The sequence below is a fragment of the Suricata suricatta genome, chromosome 8, assembly GCF_006229205.1.
Source record: "Suricata suricatta isolate VVHF042 chromosome 8, meerkat_22Aug2017_6uvM2_HiC, whole genome shotgun sequence".
NCBI lineage: Eukaryota > Metazoa > Chordata > Mammalia > Carnivora > Herpestidae > Suricata > Suricata suricatta.
In genome coordinates, this window is record NC_043707.1 from 94,823,556 (window position 1) to 94,843,872 (window position 20,317).

A 20,317-nucleotide genomic window follows, 5' to 3' on the forward strand; every position below is an offset into this window, starting at 1 on the left:
TGATAACAACGAAAAATACTGAGGAGTTTTGAGAGACACCTCATGGGTAATAGTAAAATTATTACTGGAGCTCACAACATACCTCCTTTAGAAGGGTCAAAATCACTGGTAAAGAGGAAAGGCTCTAAGATCCTTATATTTATTAAAGATAGCATTGTGCCTGACACTTTGCAAAATTATTGTATTAAGCTCTTAGAATGATCTTGAGAGGCAGTTATTACTGCACTGTTTTACTAAAGGGAAATAAAACCAAAGTTATCAAGTAACTTGTGCAAGGTCCCTTCCTGGGAGAGTGGGGGAAGAGAGTTGTCACATGGAAATCTATCTAACTCTAAATTCTATGGAGCTTACAAAAAAACAAGTTCCTTTCTTTTCAACTATGTGCAGGAATGCTAAGTATTCACACTCAGCATAGCGGAACTCAGATCCCTTTCAGGATTTATAGTTATAATGCCACTACAGCAGCCTTGGCAAAGGGTTCACCTCAAGCCCAACACATGAAGGAGAGGGAAACAGCTGAAAAGATTTCTGTGATCCCAGTGTTTGATGAAGTATCACCTTGGCTTTGAAAGAAATGTGGTTTAGAATTCACCCAATCTAAATCCGGAAATAGACTTATCTTTTTAAAAAAGCAAAACCAACAAATGAAAAACCAAAAGCCCTACGTGGTAAGTCTACAAAGAAAGTTTACATCCTGGAACAGAGCCACCATCCCCCTCCCCCACACCACACCATCTACTGAATCAGAAAGATAATATGGACGTTCTTGGTCTAAATGAGATGGGACAGACTTTGACTAGATATCTGAACTAGTCAGGGCAGAATGGTTAAGAACAAGGACTCTAGAATTGGACTCCCTGATTTGAAGTTTGGCAAGTTGGTCACATCCCTCCACCTTCCTGTGTGTCAGTTCCTCATCTATAAAACTGGAGAAATAATCATGTATAACTCATAAAGCTATTGTGATGATTAAGTTCTAATGCTTGGAACACAGTTTACTCAGTATCTTTGCCATTGTTGTGACTACTGACAATTCTCCATCCTTGGTGCTAACAGTAGGGCTTGGCAGGAGAGAGCAGGCACTCTTGCTCAGTATGCTGCGTGCCTTGTCTGAGTTGTTTGGGTTTATTTGGATTGACTGAACCTTTTTGTTCCTGTCCTTGGGTACACAACTGGTGACAGAATAATGGGGGGCCCAGAGGAATAAAGAAGGTAAGTATCAGATAGCAGCAACAATCCAGGCTAACATTTTGAACATTGTTGAGAATAAACCAAAAGCTGTTTTTATCTCTAAAAGCCACAATACCATGTAGCACTGTTCATACTGTGGCTCAACATGGTGATGGCATTTATCATTTCTGTCTAAATGCTGAACTCTTCCATGACTTGCACCAATCAGAAGCCAGCACAACAGCCTAGAGAAGAAAGAACTGACCTTCAGAAAACTGGGTCTCCCTTCCCTATTCCTCCCTTCTAGCCAGAAAGATCAAATCTCGAAGGTAGACTAGTATGTAATAGCTTGGAAATCTGAGCCTCACAGAGAGCTAGCGAAATCCACAGGAAAGACAAAGCAAAAACTGAGTTTCAGAAATTCCTTTCTTTCTAACCTCAATACAGCCTCCAGATTACTTGGGACATTCTCATATATGACCTCATAAAAGACAATTTTTCACTTGGAAGCATTAGACATGGTAAAGGGTCAGGCTGTAATCCAATGCAAACGGCCAAGTTAACACATGAACGTTACTTTCTAAAATAAAGAAATCAAAAGAAAGAGGGCTGGCCCAAGTATAACAAATCCTTAAATAGATCTGAAACTGTGACTCTAAATCACAAAGCTTTCTTCTGTTACCTTATAAATTAGTTTAGCAACAATATACTGATTCCCCGTTATAAGCCAGGCACTACACTACGTGCTAGAAATCTATAGATGGAATATGTTTCCTTTTATTCTAAAACATCCCAGTCTAGTAGGGGTGGAGAGATATATAGACAGACACTCAGAAGACAGTAGAGAACAACCGAGGACTCAGATCTGAGTATGTCTAATGAACGTGTGGAACCCTGGCATCTGACCTAGCTCGGACAATCAGGGAGGACCTACTGAAGGAGCTAAGGCAGGAGTTATGTCAGTCAGCATGGGGAGGAGATAGTGAGGGAAAGGCATTACTGGCAGACCGTGAGACAGAAACAGAGAAATAGGTCATTGGGCCACAGAGTCTGAGGAGACAAGTCTTGTGTTCTGAAGAACTCGGTTGGTTTACAGCTCTAAGTCTGAATCAGATGGACCTACACTGATCCCCAGTTGACAAGGGTGCTCAGCAACCTTCAATAAGCTAACTCACCTCAACTAACTTCAAGCCTCAGTTTTCCCAGCTGTAAGGTGGGAATAATGGGTTGGCCATATGGGGTCATCATTCCTGACTTCAGCACGGTATGTCCAGTGTCCCAAGATACGTCCCCACAGACTTGAGCAAATTGGAATGGCTGGGCACCTTGTGTCTAGATTCTAGGAACTGATAAATAAATGTTAGTGCCCCCATTTCTTTCTGGAGAAGGTCAAGTAACACTAGGTTTCCTTTAGCAACCTTTTCTTGTCCCTAGACAAATGGTCTCATTTATAAAATCCTCTGATGGCTCCAAAATGGTGGAGAAAGGACCCAGCAGCCCTGACAATCCCCTCAAAGGCACAGAGCAGACCAGGGAGATGTTTCAGGAAACATGAGGAGGGACACAGGACTTGCTCAGACAGCTTGTAGAACACTCACACTAGGGGGCAGAGCCTGAAATCTCAGAGGAAAAGAACTCAATTGGCAGGCGAGCTCTCCCCAACCTTTGATGTCAAGCTCAGCACCCCCTCCCTTGGTGTGAGTTTCGGTTCCATCAAAAACTTCCAGAGGTTTTGCGGGGTTAGTTGAACATTGACAGATTCTTCAAAGCCTGGAATTCACTCTGAGAGCCAAAAAGCAGGCCAAGTTTCTATGGGGCTAGGATTTCCCCCAGCGAGGGTCACAGGGCTCCACCACACCTAGACTGATTAATCTACCCCTGCCCCAAGCTTCAGACAACGAGGAGATAAAAAAGAAAAATAGATCCAGAGGCTGGATCCTAATTCAACACCCCCAGTCCCATTCCCGGGAGAGCAGGGGTAGGAGTGTAAGGCGACCCCCAGCACCGGACAGGAGTCAGGCCAGAGCGGCAGTGAATTAAAAATGATATGCAGAACAGCTGGTGAGAAGGGGAAAAAAAAAAACAACAAAACACAAAATCTGAGCAGGATGAAGGGCCCAGGGTTTTAACACAATGAATGACATGTGGCTGAAATTGTTTCAAAGAGAACAAAAGCTTAGGTAAATAAATAGTGTGGAAGATGAGAGCAAAAATGAATTACAGGAAATTCCATGAGGAATACACTGGCATTTTTCAAAAACTGTAGTTGAAACAACATCTCTGCTTAAGCAGAGATCAAGACTCAGCCCTCCCATTCTCCCTATGCACCTGCTCCTGATTGCCCACCCCCTGGGCCTGGCCAAACTTGGCACTCCTCCCTCTGTGCCCATCCAAGCTCCACGGAGTAATGGGGGAGAGCCAGAAGGGAAGATACTTCCAGGCACCCGGATGACTCAGTGGATGATCTCAGGCAAATGAGCTGAGCTCCTTGATTCTCTGATGCCTCATCTGTAAAAGGGGAAGTGATGACTTCAAAGTAAATGGGTACAAATGTAACCGTAGTTTGACAGAACAGTGCTGGCCCATGTTAGGCCCTGAATAATATTCTCTCCCTCCTGCACTCATTAGGATTCGATGTGAGCCACACTCACATGGTACAGCTCGAGGTCACATGCTATCCATGGCACTGAAGGGGAAATAAAACTTAAACAAACACAGGCACTCCCCTCAAAGAGCTTACAGACGCGAGGGAGCCAAGGACACGGGGACATGGCAGAATGACAGTGTCTGCAACGGAAGAAACACAAACAAGCCTGTGGCAGGAGGAACTTAGTCTTCCCGTGGGGACCCAGGAGGTCTTCACGGAAGCCCTCTTCCTTTGCCCTGATGATCTGCTCCAGGTTCCGCCATGGCCTTTCTCAAAAGCCTTAGTGCTCCTTTGACCACTTTACATCATCACAGCCACTATGTCTGTAGCATCTACCTGTGCCGGGCACTGTTCCAAGTGCGTCACATAAATTGATTTAGTTAATCCTCACAACGACTACTATGGTAGTTAGCCCCTACTAGGTAATTAACCACGACGATGGTGCCCATCTTGTAGATGAAAACAGAGACCCAGCAGGTTAAATAACCGACCCCTGATCACACAGGGAGCAGCAGGGGATAGCATGGAATACAATAAGCTCAGTCTGGCTCCAGGAATCATGATTTCCCCCCAACCACGAGGCTGTTGGAATGGTACATATGGTTTTGGTGCACACTGGTACACACTTCTATGGGGTATATTCTGTGTATCCACATTACTTTTTGCTCTCTGCTCTCTTTCGAAACTCTGAACTTCATAGGGAAGAATTTTTCAATGATTATAAAAATAACTCCCAGTCCATACCTCAAAGGTAAGCCCAGACTGATCAAGTCAGGGCTGGGTCCTCCTGAGCTTGCCATAGCAAAAACTCGGCAGCCTCCTTCAGGGTCCAGAGGTGGCAACGCACGAGGGGATGTGAAGCAGCTACCACGTGCCAGGCCTTCCAAGTTTGCGATGGCCTGCACACACCAGCTGTGCTGTTCCCTGGGCACTGCCCCCCAAAGTTAGCTGGTCCTTCTCATCATCCTGGTCCTCCCTACATCCCGCCATCTGCCTGTCAACCTGCAGCCTAAACTCTGGCAGGCCTACAGGTGTTCCCTCCCGTCTCACTCTGCGGTCCTTCTACGGGGCTGTGTGGCCCTAGTTGAGGCCACTATAACAGAACACCACAAATCAGGTGCCTTTAACAATACACATTTGATCTCTCATGATGCATGTGGCTGCAGGTCTGAGGGAGATCAGGGGACCAGCACAGGCAGGCTGTGGGGTAGCCTCTCTTCTCTGTTTACAGATGGCTGTCTTTCTGCTGTGTCCTCACTGCAGAGAAACACTAAGCGCGCACCAACTCTCTTCCTAGAAGGGCACTTATCCCATTCAGGAGGGCTCCACCCTCGTGACCTAATTATCTCCCCAAGGCCCCACTTCCTTATGCCATCACGTTTGTGGTTAGAATTTCAACATACAAAGCTTGGTGGGGGCGGGGGGGGGACACAAACACTCAATCCACAGCATGGTCTAAGGCAGAGACGAAAGGGCTGAGTCCTCGGTTAAATATACAGAGAAGGTCTCTGTATTAATACTCTGTGGAGAGAGCAGTAACGGATGATCTGATTTCAGCCAAGGAGGCTGGAATTCTACTTAGCACTTTGGTAAGGAAAGCTCACTGTTCAAACATCAACAAAGAACAATAACGTTACTACCATTTTCCCCAACATGTACTGTGCACTGAAAAAGAGGATTCTAAAGATAATTTCCCTTTCCTTGATGACTTCTCAGTATACCAAAGTGGAAGCAGGAACTAACTTTATTAAACAACTAACTGAGGCCAGTATTGAGTTATAAGTTCCTCCTTTGTGCACCCATATACCCTGAGTTCACATCTATCAAGTTACTTCTGATTGCTTATTAAATATTAAACCACTTACCTCCCCAACTCCACTCCTGCTGGCCAGACTAGGTCGCTCCCTGCCTGCATTCCCAGCACCTTGTGCAAGGTTGCACAATGCCAACGCTTAATCACTTTCCCTTTGAAATTTTTATTAAACTTTATCAATGAAGTATAACATGCATGAAAAGGACACAAATTTTACATATACACTTCAGTGAATTCTCACAATGTAAATACACCTACCCAGATCAGGAAATAATTCCCTTCATGCTCTTTTCCAGACACCACAACCTGCCAAAGAAAACCACTATCTGGATGTCTAGACCATAAGATTTGCCTGATTTTTAATTTTTAAACCACTCTGTACATTTTCTTTGCACGAGCTTTTGTCATCCATGTTTGCGAAATTCAACCCAGTTGCTGTAGGTAGCAATCTTCGTAGTTTTTATTGCTGAGTGAGATTCCGCTACATGAATATATCAACCGTTTATGTATGCATTCCATGACTGATGGACATTTGAGGTCTGTTTACAGTTTTTGGCTATTACAAATAATGGTGTTCTGTGTATTCTTTTTGCATGCTGTTTTGGGGGTGGGGGGGAGGACCTACACACTGCTCCTGACGAGATGCGTAAGCAGGACTGCTCGATGAGAGCGGACGGAGACACCGCCAACTCTTCCCAGGGCTGTGTCCAGCTCCTCAGGCCGTGTTGTCATAGCCCCAACACCACCTGGTGTTCTCAATCTGCTTAATTTTAGCCAACGTGGTGGGAGTACAGTGGCATCACATTGTACTTTTAATCTGGACTCTCCAAATGACAAATGAGGTTGAGAAACTTTTCCTATTTTATTGTTCACTTTCAGATCACCTTTCCTGCAAAGATATCCCACTAATGTTTACCATTTTCCTATCAGTGTGGCTATGGTTCATGGAAATTCTTCATATACTCTGGATACAGGGCCTTTGTTATATGTCATGCAAATAGCGTCTTTCATTCCGTGGTTCCCATTTTCGCTCTTTCATGGCATCTTTTGAAGAGTACAATTTCCTAATTTTAATGTAGTCCAAGGTTTCAACCCTTTCCTTTATGGTTGTGCTTTTGTTGGTGTCCTACTAAAGAAATATCTACATATCAGGGCACCTGGGTGGTTCAGTCAGTTGGGCACCCGACTTCAGCTCAGGTCATGATCTCACCATCATGAGTATGAGCCCTGCATTGGGTGCTGTGCTGACAGCTCAGAGCCTGGAGCCTGCTTCCAATTCTGTGTCTCCTTCTCTCTCTGTCCCTCTCCCACTCATGTTCTCTGTCTTTCAAAAATAAACATTAAAAAAAAGAAATATCTACTTATACTAAAGTAATGAAGATCTTCTCCTAAATATTGCCTTTTAGAAACTTTGTATCTTACATTTCTTCTTTTTCTTTTAAAGTTCATTTATTTTGAGAGAGAGAGCATGAGTGAAAGAAGGGAGATGAGAGAGGGAGAGGGACAGGATCCCAAGCAGGCCCTGCACTTGCCAGCATGGAGCCAGACATGGCACCTGAACTCACAAACTGTGAGATCACGACCTGAGCTGAAACCAACAATTGGGACACTTAACCAACTGAGCCACCCAGGCGCCCTTACATTTCACATTAGGCCCACGATCCGTTTGGAATTTATTTTCATGTATAGGTTAAGAGCCAAAATTCAATTTTTCTCATATTGAAATTTACAGCCACCATCTTTATAGCACTGTTCCTCAGCCTCTTTTGTTTAATATTTTTAATCTTTCCCTCTTTTCCATTCCTACTGGTTCTGTCTTGGTCCCAGCCTTCAACATCTCTTACCCTCAGTGCCGTTTTATCCCCCGCCATTAACTTCATGATCTCCAAAGCTTCTACCTAAATGCTATTACCTTAAGGATAAAAACCCAAACTCTTTAAAACGTATTCTCTTGCTTCTGGATTTTGGTACATGCTGTCCCTTTCTGCCTCCCTCTCCCCTCCTTCCCTTCCCCCTGCCTGCCCTTACCCACTTAATCCATCTGATAAATTCCTTTTACTCTCCCCTATTTATCTTTCAGGTGTCACATCAGTACCATTTTTTGAAGAAGACACCTTCCTCATCCACTCAGGCAAAGTGAGTTTAGACTCCTGTAATAACCAACGCATGCTTCTATCAACTTCCCTCACTACATTTTGACAGTTTACTTGTCCATTTCTACAATTAGAATGTGATCTCCTTGAGAGTAAGGACTTAGGTTTCTTCATATGTGTATCTCTAGTTCTTGCACAGTGCCTGGCATTTAGTGAGGATGTTACCTATGGTTGAAGATCAAAGAAAGAAGTTGTTTTTTTTTCCACAACCACAATATTTACAGCAAATTTGCCATATTTTACCAAAATTCTAAGTCAACAGTGCTGGGTGAGAGCCTGAGAAATGGTCGTTGGGCTCTCCTATAGTCCTTTGGGACAAGTGTTTTCTCAGCTTCTGGAGGTCTTCTGTTTTGGTTATTTACCTCCAGGATTTGGGGTAAACTGAAGTCAATGAGTTCACTGGGTATCTCCATCGAAGATAAGACACTTGAATGAATGCCCAGCTTGGACGCTGGGTGAATTACTGACTGACTTGAAATTAACAAGTTATTTATCATTTTCTTCCAAATAAGAGAGAGAACATTTCAAATAAAGAAGTCACTTCCATGCATTTTAACTTAGTAATAGCTAGAAGATACATAAAGAGAATCTAAAATATTAAGTAACTCTTGCCTAATCAACAAATTTAGAAGAAAAAAAGTTGTCAAACTCCCTGTCCTCCTTTCAAGGCCCATGGCCACATTCCTATTCCAGGGTACTCCTCCACTACTCTCTCCTCTCCCCAAACTACTGTGTATAGAATTACATTAAGGCTCTGCTAGAAATGAACTCTGCGGGAAATAAACTCTTGCTTAAAGCCCCCTTCAATGGCTTGCAACTGCGTGGGGGAAGGGGGAGAGATGAATAACCTTTCCATCATGGCGCTCACAGGCTGCCAATCTGTACCCACGTATTTGATCTTTACAGCCCCATATTCCAGGAATCCCTTAGAGACACAGTAGGTTTGGCCAAAATGTAAAGCTTATCCTGTCCCAACCCCATGTGCCCCTCACTTACATTATTCTTCCCATTCAGAATACTCTACATTTCAGCACTTCCAAGGGAGAAAACACCTATTATGTTCTGCTCAGTTCAAGGCTACCCTTCTGTGAAAATAAAGGAAATGACATTTAAAATGGAGTGGCGCATCCCTGAAGGGGGCGCTCGCACGCACTGGCCACTGGCTGCAGCAGAGAGAAGGAAGATGAAGATAAGAATTATCTGCAAGGGAAGACATTTTTCACTTAGGAATCCCACCCCCTGCTTTTAAGAAAAGAGGAAGAGTCCTCTCTGCCCCACCAACAACACACTTACCATCCTCTACAGTCCATGAGAAACTACCACACCTTGAACTCTTGTTCTCCAGTGAACTTTTGTTCAAAACACGCTCCCCAAATCTCTCCCTCCTGATATGAACACAAGCCCCTCTCCTTTGTTCTCCAGACTTGTCAGTCATTTGCCACTCCTCTGCTGTTCCAGGGTAAACTCAGGTTGCGAGTGAGGTAACTGGCTGTTTTGTTTTTAAGGTTAACATCTCCCACTTTATTCAAGGCCCACGGCAGGCCGATACTCAGGAGTAGCGTCACTAGTTGTGTGACCCAGAGCAAGCTGCTGGAGTGGACATGAAGATGAGACACTTAGATGCTCCAGCACGTTTATGTCAAACTGAAGTCGTTCAACGAATACCAGTGTCTTTGTCCTTTCCCCTGCCTATTTTAACCACAAAAGGCTTCTCTGTTTTTCAAATTTCTAGGCAACTTGGTCTACATGTTATCTCTGACTTGTTAAATGACTGTCTTCATCACAGTAACTAGTATAGCGCTTAGCGTGTGGTTTATTAACAAACCCATTAACTAATGTATATAATCATTCATGTACTGAGTTAAATGCTGGGTCTGAAATTACCCAGATGAATAGGACCAGATTCCACTGCTCACAAGAAGCACACAGTCTAACGGGGAGGGGACAGTAATGTAATTGTCTATTTAAGTGTTTCAATGTTATTGTCTATGTGTTAACCTGCAATGACAGAGACAGGCACGAGGGAAAAGGCATTAGGCCCCATGCATTAGGCAGGGCAACAATGTCACACCACAGAAGAGCAGACAGTATATGAACCAGAACCACATTAGCCGGGCATATTTAATATATTTCACAGAATTGAATTGTGTGGATTTTTCTTTACAACTTTCAGCTGTGAGAGGCCTGAATATAGAAGTTTTCACTCATATTACGGACATTGGTGGGAGAGCCCCTCCAGGCTTCACAGGGGTGAGTCACAGGCTGGTACACTTTTAACTCCTGAGGCTGAACTCCGCTCAGGGACCTCCAGCAATACAGATCGATAATCCAACACATTCTACTTAAACAAAATGTAAGAGCCGAGGCTTCTTCTAGACCGATGCCTTTGATTCAAAAATTTTCCATGTTTTCTATCTTTTGAAAATGTTTTAAAAAATTGCCTATGGCTGAGTCAGTTAACACAGGCTTGGGTGAGGCCACGAATGTTAAGACAGAGGGACCTGGAGTCAGACAGACCAAGGTTCTCAAAATCCCAGCAGACTAGCTCCCTGAGTGTAGGTAAGTCTCATCTCTCCCTTTACGTGGTCATGCTAAGAACGTGCACAGATGAGAGCTTGTGTCCATACCAAGCAAGGCCTCTGCGTACACTTAGGTAGTGCCCAGCTTGTGGTGGGGGACACCAGATGGAAGGACTCTCCATTGCTCTGCTTTTGAAACAAAAATCTTAAAATGTACTCTTTCAATTAATCTGGATTTAATTTTGCTCTTCCTGGACTCTACACAGAAAACTTTCGACTGTAACCCAATGGAGTTTAGGGTGTCCCTCACGCTGTCTTTTAAGATATTGGTGGTGCAGCCCATCAGGCTCATGGGAGGATACAGCCCCCCCCACCCCAGGGGAGTCTGCTGAGCAAACTCAGCAGTGGTGGTGGCTGTGGGGAAATCTTCTCTCTACCTGGTGCCTTGGGTGACTACGCATCCTCAGCTTGAAAACCACTGCAGTAAATAAATAAGGAGAGATGTCAGATTGTTTTTAAAAACACCTATAAATCATTCTAAGTTTAAATAAAAAGACTTTTGTTTTGGATTAACTGCATTGTGAATTCAATTTACTATGGATGACTGGAAATAATCTGAATAACCCATTCTTTCATATCACTCCTCTGTCTATTTTCCATTCTCTGTCTCCAGTAACCAGTATTTTCTAACTAAAATGGGAACAGAGAAACCATGTGGGAACACGTGCCTTGGCACCAACAAAATGAGACCAGAACATTTAGAAGTATGGGCACAGAATTCCGTAAGGGCTCTGAGAGGATTTCCACCAGCTCAGACCACAGGGAATGCAGGTGAACTTGGCGCATTCTCTGTGTGGACAGGAAGCAAGAGAAGAGACATTGGTGTGTGAAGAGAAAGGGGGTGGAGACAAAATTCCCTGCACAAAAGACAGTGGCAGAGATCAGAGGAGGCAGGAGACAGTGAAGAGTAGCATTGCTCGGCCTTGGACCCGGCGGATGAGGGGCAATCACCTTGCGAGAGAGAGACGTCAGAGATGGGGAATATGGTCTCCCTTCCAGCTACAATTCTGCAGGTTGGGTTAAGAGAAGTTATAGGAGTAGAGTGCCAAGCCCTGGCAGGGAGTAGGTCTTTATTCCCAGAGCCTGGCAAAATATACGCCTGCTTAGTTCTATTGATGTGAGCTTTTGCACTAGGCTCTAAGTGAGACGGTATCTTTTTCTTTACTGGTCTTACTGTTCTTTGGGAGTATCATCCACTGGTATTAAAAACCATAGCTGCAGTCCCAAAGGCAAGCTCTTGCTGTAGGACACTTGACACACTTTTCACACGACAATCAGTGCTGAGGAAGCTATTTGAATAGATAGCGTTGATCCAACTTAATTTTAGCATCCAAGCTCCTTGGCTTGGAATTCAAGGACTTTTGCAACTGAGTTTCTGACATACATGTGCATGTATATGAACACACATGTGCACATATATGCATGGAGGCAGCACATAAAAACACACGTATATGTTTATATGGCTGCTTATGAACTCTTCCAAAAGAATAAAAGTTGTATGAGAATAGGACCTTGTTTTTGTTCCCTCCTATATCCAATACACCTACAACAATGCCTGACACATAAAAGAAAGATACAACTTGTGTGTTAAATAAAGGGATGGGGTGCTCGGGTGGCTCAGTTGGTTAAGTATCCGATTCTTGATTTTGGCTCAGATCAAGATCTCCTGATTGGTGGGATCCAGCCCTACGTGTCGGGCTCTGCACTGAAAGCGTAGAGCCTGCTTGGGATTCTGTCTCCCTCTCTCTTTGCCCCTCCCCTACTCACTCTTGCATGCATGCTCTTTCTCAAAATAAACAAAGCTTTTAAACAAATGAAGCAATGAATCTTTGAATTCTCATGCCCACTGCTATCATTCATTGTGTGAATCTGTTGAGACCACATTAATCGCAGCTAAATACACACAGCACCACAGACATTGTTCTAAGTGCTTCATAGATATGAGCTTATTTATTCTGGAAACAACTCTGTGAGGGAGGTACTATGATTTCCAATTCATAGATGGGGAAACTGAGGCACAGAGTGTCAGATGACTTCCCAAGGTCACACAGACAGCACGTGGAACCAGGATTTGAATCAGTTGTGTGTTCTTAACTATTACCAGGTTTCCTCCCGACCTTTCATTTTCATGATCCTCAGAAGCCAAACTCTTACATCAGAGTCACAGTACACAGCATATAAGGACGAGGTTATGGAAAGCTGGGGTGGGAGCCATGTTGTGGAAAGATCGAAATGGAGACTACTGCAATTTTTCTACATTCCAAAAGCTTTTTTTCCTTAGGTTTTCCAGACAGACATCTACACCAGTCGCACAGTGCCATAAGACAAACCTCAAGATGCCCAGTGCAGAGAAATCAAATTTTTTTTCTCCCTGCTCCTTATAATGACTTATAGGAATGGATGGTTAGGGGGAAACTGGAATGAGGAAATTAACCAGGCTTATGGAACCGATGATAAGGAAGCAACCAGCAGCGAGACGCGAGGCTGCTGCTGAGGGGCGATGGCTGGAGATGTGCATTTTCCCACCAGCACCTGCTGGTGAACAAGCTCTAAAGTAAACAGTGGTGCTCAGAAATGTCACATAGATGTGGAGCACCAGGCGTTTAGGCCCTGTGCCATGAAAAACAGTGGACCTTCGTGGTAAGCCTACTCTTGCCCCAGTGACGCAAGTGCAGTATTAGACTCCGGGCCCCCAAACACTTTTCTAGCAATCTTCTGCCTTAGAATTTGGACTGGGCAGTCCTCCTAACAGGTGGTTGGCAGGATCAGAACCTGGGGCTGGCTCTTCAATGTGATTTTGTTTTGTTCCCAAGCTCAACAAAGGAAAACAGCAACTTCTCTTTTCAGTCATATACGAACACATGAGACGAACAAATGGTAACATCTGAAAACCAGATAAACTCCCGAAGCTAACGAGTTGGAAGAGATTTGCTGGTGTTTGGGGGCTCTGAGCACAGGAACTCTTGTTGGTCATGACATTCTGCCCCATATACGAGGTAGCACTTGTTCCCTTGTTTGATGCAAGGCTGCACCAAAGCCAGTGTGAAGTCATGGGAAGAAACCCACAGATCAGGGTCTGAGTCCCAGATCCAACCCTTCCTGATCCTGTAACCTTAGGCAAATCCCTTCCCCTCCAGGGTGACCATTTGCTCAGTGATTAAAGGAGGTAAAAAATCCCAGGTGGTAGTTTGAAACTGGCAAGTCACCACACAGATGAGATCATTATCAACAGGAAATTCAATACTAATCATCAAAACTACTCAGCAAAATTAATCAACAATACTAATATCCCATTTAGTATTACTGACCCCTCGATGATGCAGTCAGAAAATGGCTAGGCTGCTCCAATAAGTCTGGTCTTATTCCCCAAGACTGATACAGCCCTAGAAACCTATGCAGCTTTAAGTATTCATTATGAAGTCACTTCCCTACCCTGGGGCCTCAACTTTCTCAACCACAAAATGGACCCAGACACAGGGGTGGCTGGAAGAATGTGAAATAGAAACTCTATCTCTTGTTATGGATACAGTATGTCGGTGTGAATAGAGGCGAACATGAAGAAGCCAGGGCAGGGAGGAGAAAGCTCACAGGTCTGGAGTCAGACGGCCTTGGACCGAGAACCCTACTTTATCATTTGTTAAAAACGTCACCTTGAGCAAGTTATTGCACGTTGATTTCCTTATGCTACATTCAGAAAACAGCAGCAGCTGCAGGGAGCTGCTGATGACATGAAGAACGCTTGGCAGGGAGTGTTTATGAAGGGGTATGTACGTGGCAGAAAAAGAACTGCTTTGAGCTCTTCACCAGGAACCTGAACGCCAGGTATTTTTTATTATTACCAGCTTTTAAGGGAGTCTGTGCAGGTTGTGACTGCAAGACAAAGTGACTTGCTGATAGGTGGCTTAGAGCAACCAGTTTACTTATTTAACAGGTGCCCATTACACTGACTGTAGCATTACGTGCTACACAATGTATAAGATGGAATTCACACATGTACCACAATATGTACACATGTGCGTACACAAGCATATGCATACACATGCAGTGCGTACATGAGTGTATACATAACATACACACGTCCATTCTTCTCCTGGCCTGCTAAGTCTGCTTTTACTCCCTACAACTGATAGAGCCCCTGACACCTGGAATCATTCCCTTTTCCTAATTTGGAGATTATGCCGCCAAACAGGGGAAGAGGCACTGGCAGATGAATTAGGAGGCCCAGTTTCTAACCTCAACTCTGACGGTAACTTGCCGGTGTAAACTTGGATGACTCACTGGTTTTCTGGGCTTCCGTTTTCTCATCTGCAAATTGAAGAATTTGATGTAGAGTCTCTGAGTAACCTTTCAGCTCAGAGCCTATAATCACGAATTATCCAGAGAGGCGTGGACGTCAAAGGAAAAGTGTTACCATTTCAGCACAGGCTGACGGTGGTACATCCTGGGTGGCGGGGCACACGGCAAGTAGGACAGGCCGAGTGGGCTGTGGCCGCAAGGCCCCACAATCCCCCTCACTTTCTGGACATGGAGGAAAAGGCTGGCCTCCCAGCTAAGGACAGTGCTCCACGGTCCAGAGGAACACAGCACTCCAAGGGAGCCTTGGGGCCTGGGGACTGGAAACCCAACAGTACTATCCCTCCCCTTTCTATCCCCCTGCCCCCCACTGTGGGCTGTGCAGCTGCTAAGGTCCCAGGCAGCAGTGGTTCTCATAAACCCACACCTCAACTTAGAACAATAAACTCAAACTCATATTACCAAATTCCTCCTCCCTCCTCTGATTCACATCCAGAAACTCCCAGAGCTGCCCTGCTCTACGTGCTCAATGACACTGCTTTTCTCCTTCCAGATCTCCCAGCATGGCTTTATCTGTGCATCCTTCCCCCTCCGTTTCCTATAGGCTGTCTGCCTCTCTGGATCCACCTTCTCTTTTCTCTTTGGATACACTCCCTCCAGCCTGGCTCTGGGCCTGAGCCTGGGCCCCGCTCCTCAACACAGTTCTGGTTTGGTCTGATTGGTCTACTTGGCAGGTGCACGTCCCTACTGCTTCTGATCCTGTGTGCCCTGTGCCGACTCGTCCACCAGACTGTCCCCTCTGAGTACCAGGAGACACCCTCTGCCTCATAGCCAGCTTCCCGGGTCCCACCTGATGCTCAGACTTAGAATCCACGGTGGGGTAGGACCCAGGAATATGTTTTGTTTTGTTTTTAAAGGTTCCCCACTCAGATTTAGCCATCTTTGACTTTTCAAAATCTTCTCAGGTCTTATGTTAATCAAGTCACTGATTTACTGAGGACTGACTGACACTGTGGGTTCTATGCTGGATGACGGGCAAAGGAAGGTGAACACGATTCGGTGGGAAATCTGAAGGAGATGTAAAGCGTTGCAGAGGGGGAAGGACTCATTTTTCCTAAGAGTGGGGTTAACCTTGGAAAAGTCTCTACGGGGGATATAATGTTTAAACTGAGTGCTAATGCCTAAGGGAGACCGTCCAGGTGATGAGGAGAGGCCACCCCAAACGGAGGCAACAGCATGAGGGAAAAAGGACAAGGAGGCAGAATGTGCGTGCTGTGTGGAAAGAGGGCGAGTGGCCTGGAGTGGCTTGTCTCTCAGTGAGACGGATGGCGTAGGAATCATCTTGTACCCTGTGCTCTTCAGTGAGACGGATGGCGTAGGAATCATCTTGTACCCTGTGCTCTTCAGTCTTCTGTTTTCTTACCTCATGGCTATTTTCACTTATGAGTTAACTACACAAAATATGTATTGACAAACTACTAATATATTAGCAAACCCTTTACTTGGGGCAGCTTTTTGGCTCCAGAGAAGTAAGCTGGTGAAGAGAAACAGCATCACTGAGGGTGTTTCAGTCCCGAGCAGGCCTCTCGTCCTTTGCCCTACTGACGTGAGAGGCTCGGTCATTCTTTGTGGTGGGGGCCATACTGAGTATTGCAGGATGTTCCGCAACTTCCCTGGCCTCTACCTGCCAGACTGACAACCAAAATCTATCTCTAGACATGGCCCCTGGAGCGGGGGTAGGGTTAAAGCACCCCTGGTTGAGAAGCGCTGGTGTAGAGAAGAAGCAGAAGGTGAGCGTTAAGGGTCAGACTCAAGCTCAGATCTTGCCAGGACACTAGTTATGTGATTATGGAAAATGTTCTACTTTTGAACATCACTTTCTTCATGTACAAGATGGGAAACAACCTCTACTTAGTGGGGTTATTGTGAAGGACAAGAGATAAAGTAGGTAAATGTAAAGGATCAGGTCAGAGTATTTGGCACAGAGAAAGCATTAAGAATGGTCATAACAGTAGAGGTACCAATAAGAGTAGTGGTTCTCATAGTTTCTTTTTTTTTTATTAATGATGCGGATATTGTCGTTACTAGTATTATTATGAAGAATAAAGCCTAACTGAAGTTAAAAAAGTCACAATGAGTAAATAAGTTCTACTTTACCGAGAAGCCATAATAGGGCAAGAAATGCTGTGATTCCATTACCAGACACTACGTCCTCTAGGAATCCTTTTATAATTCAAGTCTCAATTTGGGGCATATTCTATGTTTTCCTAAAGCTCTCCACACCTGATACATATGACTATGATTGTTTATTTAATGTTTGTTTTCTCTACTAGACCATAAATCCAGAAGTCCAATTCTCTCTAACACCCACCTGATGCTCCCATCATCCAGTAGTTCATCATCAATAAATATTTACTGAAATACTTTCTTAAAATACTAGTTCCTTGCTCAAATGATATCTTTAAGGGTCAAATTCAAATGGATCCCATTTTAATAGATACGCCATTCCATTTAGCACAATAATTAGAATGTGAGCTCTAGAGGGTGCCTGGGCAGCTCAGTGGGTTAAGCATTCAACTCTTGAGTTGGACTCAGGTCATGATCTCACAATTGATGAGACTGAGCCCTGCACTGGGCTCTGTACTAACAGCATGAAGCCCTGCTTGGGATTCTCTCTCTCTCCCTCTCTCTCTTCGCCCCTCCCAGGCTCATGCTCTGTCTGTCTGTCTCTCTCAAAATAAATAAATAAACTTCAAAAAGGAAAGAACGTGAGCTCTCAAATCAGAAGGAGTAGACTGAAATGATTTACCACTTACTAGCTGTGTGGCTTGGGTAAGTCAGGGAGTCTTTATAATCCTCGCTGTTTATTTGATAAATGGGAACACAGTAAGAGTATATATAAAGTTGCTTTGAGAATCAGTGCCACTTCTAGACCACTGATAGTGGTATCATAGCTCATTGGAATAAATTACACCTTGCTACAGGAGGGCATGAACCAGGAGCTCTTTTTGTAAGACTAGGTAAGCCAATTCTTCTCTACTGAAAAAAAAAAAAGCAAGAATGGAAGAAAGGAAAGGAGGGAAGGAGGGAGGGAGGAAGGATTCAAATGGCCTCATTTTGGTTTGACTCTGCAACTCAGATGAATAATTTATGCCAATTCAACAACTGGCCAAAAAAAAAAAAAAATCCAGTATCTGGAAAACAAAGAGCAATGCTAAACCTAGGCACAGAGTCTGCTAACATGACAGGATAAAAATGATACCAATTTCCAGACATCCAGGAGTGGATCAGGGAGTATTCACACAAAGTGCCTTGCTTCAAAGAGAAGAACTCAGCCTGGTATGCCTACCGTGTAGGAGTAAGTGCCTCTGTAATGAGAAGTTATGCTCTCTCTCAGTTGTGACATACATCTCTCAGGGAGGGAAAACCACACACTCATTCACTAAACATGCATGTGTTGGGAGTTCTCCGTGGGCAAAGCACTGTGCAGGTTGCTGGGGTATAAGGATGAAATGACACAGTATTTTCTCTCAAAGAGCCTACAACTGATGAATGAGACCAGGATGCACACATAAAACTGGGTGACTCGCACAGCAAAATGAAGCGAGTACAAGATACACAGGAGAAGAGGAAGGAATGCTTAATTCAGCTTGAGGGAGTCAGGGAAGACTCCTGGAGGAGGTGACTCGACCAGACTTACGAGGTGAGGGATAATCAGGAGTTTGTCTGATGCATAGAACAACTGAGAGAAGGGAGCCTGAAACACAAATCGGCTTGTTATTGCCTCTCAGGACAGCTGGGGTGCTGGAGCCAAGAACAGACCTGGAACAAAGTTAATACTATTTTTATAAGCTAGAAAAATATCAGCAGCGGGAGCCCTGGCCAGAACCGCCCCCACAAAGAGCAAACAAAGCGAGCCCTATCTTCTGGCTGTCTGTTGGAGAACTTACCAACCTGCACCTTAAGAACAAAATGTTCTTTAATCTTTGATTTTTATTCCCACAAAGTCCTCCCTCCTCTTTTTCCAGAACTGGGAAAAGCATGGGTTGAGTTTTACTTGCCTCTTTGATCTTTATCCTCCTGTCCCAGGCTCCCTTAAGAATGAAAGCCCGGGGAGACTTTTCCAAACCAGAGTGCTGACCCTCCTATCAGGCAGAATGGAGAGGCCGAGGTAGGTCTTGCCAGGTCAGCCTGAGAAGAGGCCATCATTGTCAAAGCCTGCTTTGAGGGAGATTTGGGCAGCCTCCAATTCTGCTCTCCAAAGCTAAATTCTTAACCTGACATTCAGCAACCTCTTAACATGGAGTTCATCTACTCGTTTCTTGGGTTTGCTTCTGATCTCAACCTGCATTCTGTTCCTAAGGGCCAGGCAAGGTGAATCAGGGCACATTCAGGGAACGCTGAAAGAATCCAGAAGTCTGAGGTTCTTCTCCAACTGCCTATCCAAAAAGACTGTTCTCCTGGAATGCATCTTACTACAGCAGTAACTCAGAGAACTTCCAACTTAAAAGCTCTTACATCAAGCAGGCATTGTGATTCCAGAATGAGAAAACCAAAGAGAGAGCCTCATTATTATGTGCCTACTATGTGCCAGCGGCTTTACTGAGTCACATCATCAGCGCTCTTAACAACCTGTGAGGGAGGGGGGCACTGCTACCTCTTATTGCAGAAGAGGAAATGCAGGAGTGAAGAGATATGATATTTGGCCCCAGGTACACAGGTAGAAGTCATAAGAATTTAAAGTCAGATCTTTAGACTCCACATTCAGTTCCCTTATTACATCATCATAACAATAGTGGTCTCCAACCAGTACTAGTAAGCTGTAAACATGAGGCCGGGAAAGAGCCAGAATTTTCTCTCCAGAAAGAGTGGTGCTTTGTCTGCTCTGCTCACACCACAACCCCCCGCACCTAGACCAGTAACTGGCAGCTTTGCAAGCACTCAGCATGTATCCTTAGTGACTGGGCAGCTGGGTGTGTGCATGACCTTCGTAAGGCTCTCCACCCGCACAAGGCACGGGCAGGCTGAGAAGCAAAAGGCAGCCTCTGCTCCCAGGCCTCCTCTCTTTACCAGACACTCTAATTCTGCTAGGGTTCTAAGGGGAGAGGAGGAAGCATAAGAAAGTATACAAAGGATAAGACTTGGTCAAGATTACAATCTTGATGATCTTGACAGTCTCACAGTTGCTGAGAAATCCCTTACTATGCCTTTCTAGCCACCACCAGCCCCTAAGCTTGGCCCTTAGAGAACCCAAGGCCCTTATTCTACCTTTCCACGTAAAGAACTTACTTTTGGAAAACCTAAGGGAAACGCATTAACTGAAGAGTATTAAAAGGATCAAAAAGCTTGAGCCAAAGCTTCAACGGGCAAAATTTCTGTCAATGAACTATCTCTGATTTAGGAAAAGAGGGAGGTCCTCCAATGGCCTAGATTCTTCCCAGTGTAATTCAACTGACACTTGAGCATCTACAAACAACAGGTACCATATGGGGTACAGCAAGTACTGGGCAGAAGTGAATAAGGGTGCTTTGGTTTGTCTCTTAGGGAGGCCTGGGGACCTGACAAGCAAACAGAGGAGTCCTGAAGCCCCCGCAAGACGCAGGCTTTCTTTCAGCAGGGAGTGGTCCAAGCCAAGTCCTTGTTACCTGGTTCGGAGTGGACG

General features: G+C 44.7%; 1 protein-coding gene and 1 long non-coding RNA gene across 10 annotated transcripts in view; one reads left to right on the forward strand and one right to left on the reverse strand.

The window, feature by feature from the left end:
* The window catches only part of FGGY (FGGY carbohydrate kinase domain containing), a 418,690-nt gene that overhangs the window by 191,055 nt on the left and 207,318 nt on the right, over positions 1-20,317 (reverse strand). The gene's annotated exons all lie outside the window — the stretch shown is intronic.
* On the forward strand, positions 1,085-10,580 carry LOC115298879. 2 transcript variants are annotated; one of them, XR_003911880.1, is made up of 3 exons: positions 1,085-1,212; positions 7,711-7,766; positions 10,569-10,580. It is a non-coding gene; the product is annotated as an uncharacterized LOC115298879 (long non-coding RNA). The 2 variants fall into 2 exon arrangements; XR_003911881.1 differs by lacking the exon at positions 10,569-10,580 and adding an exon at positions 9,289-9,382.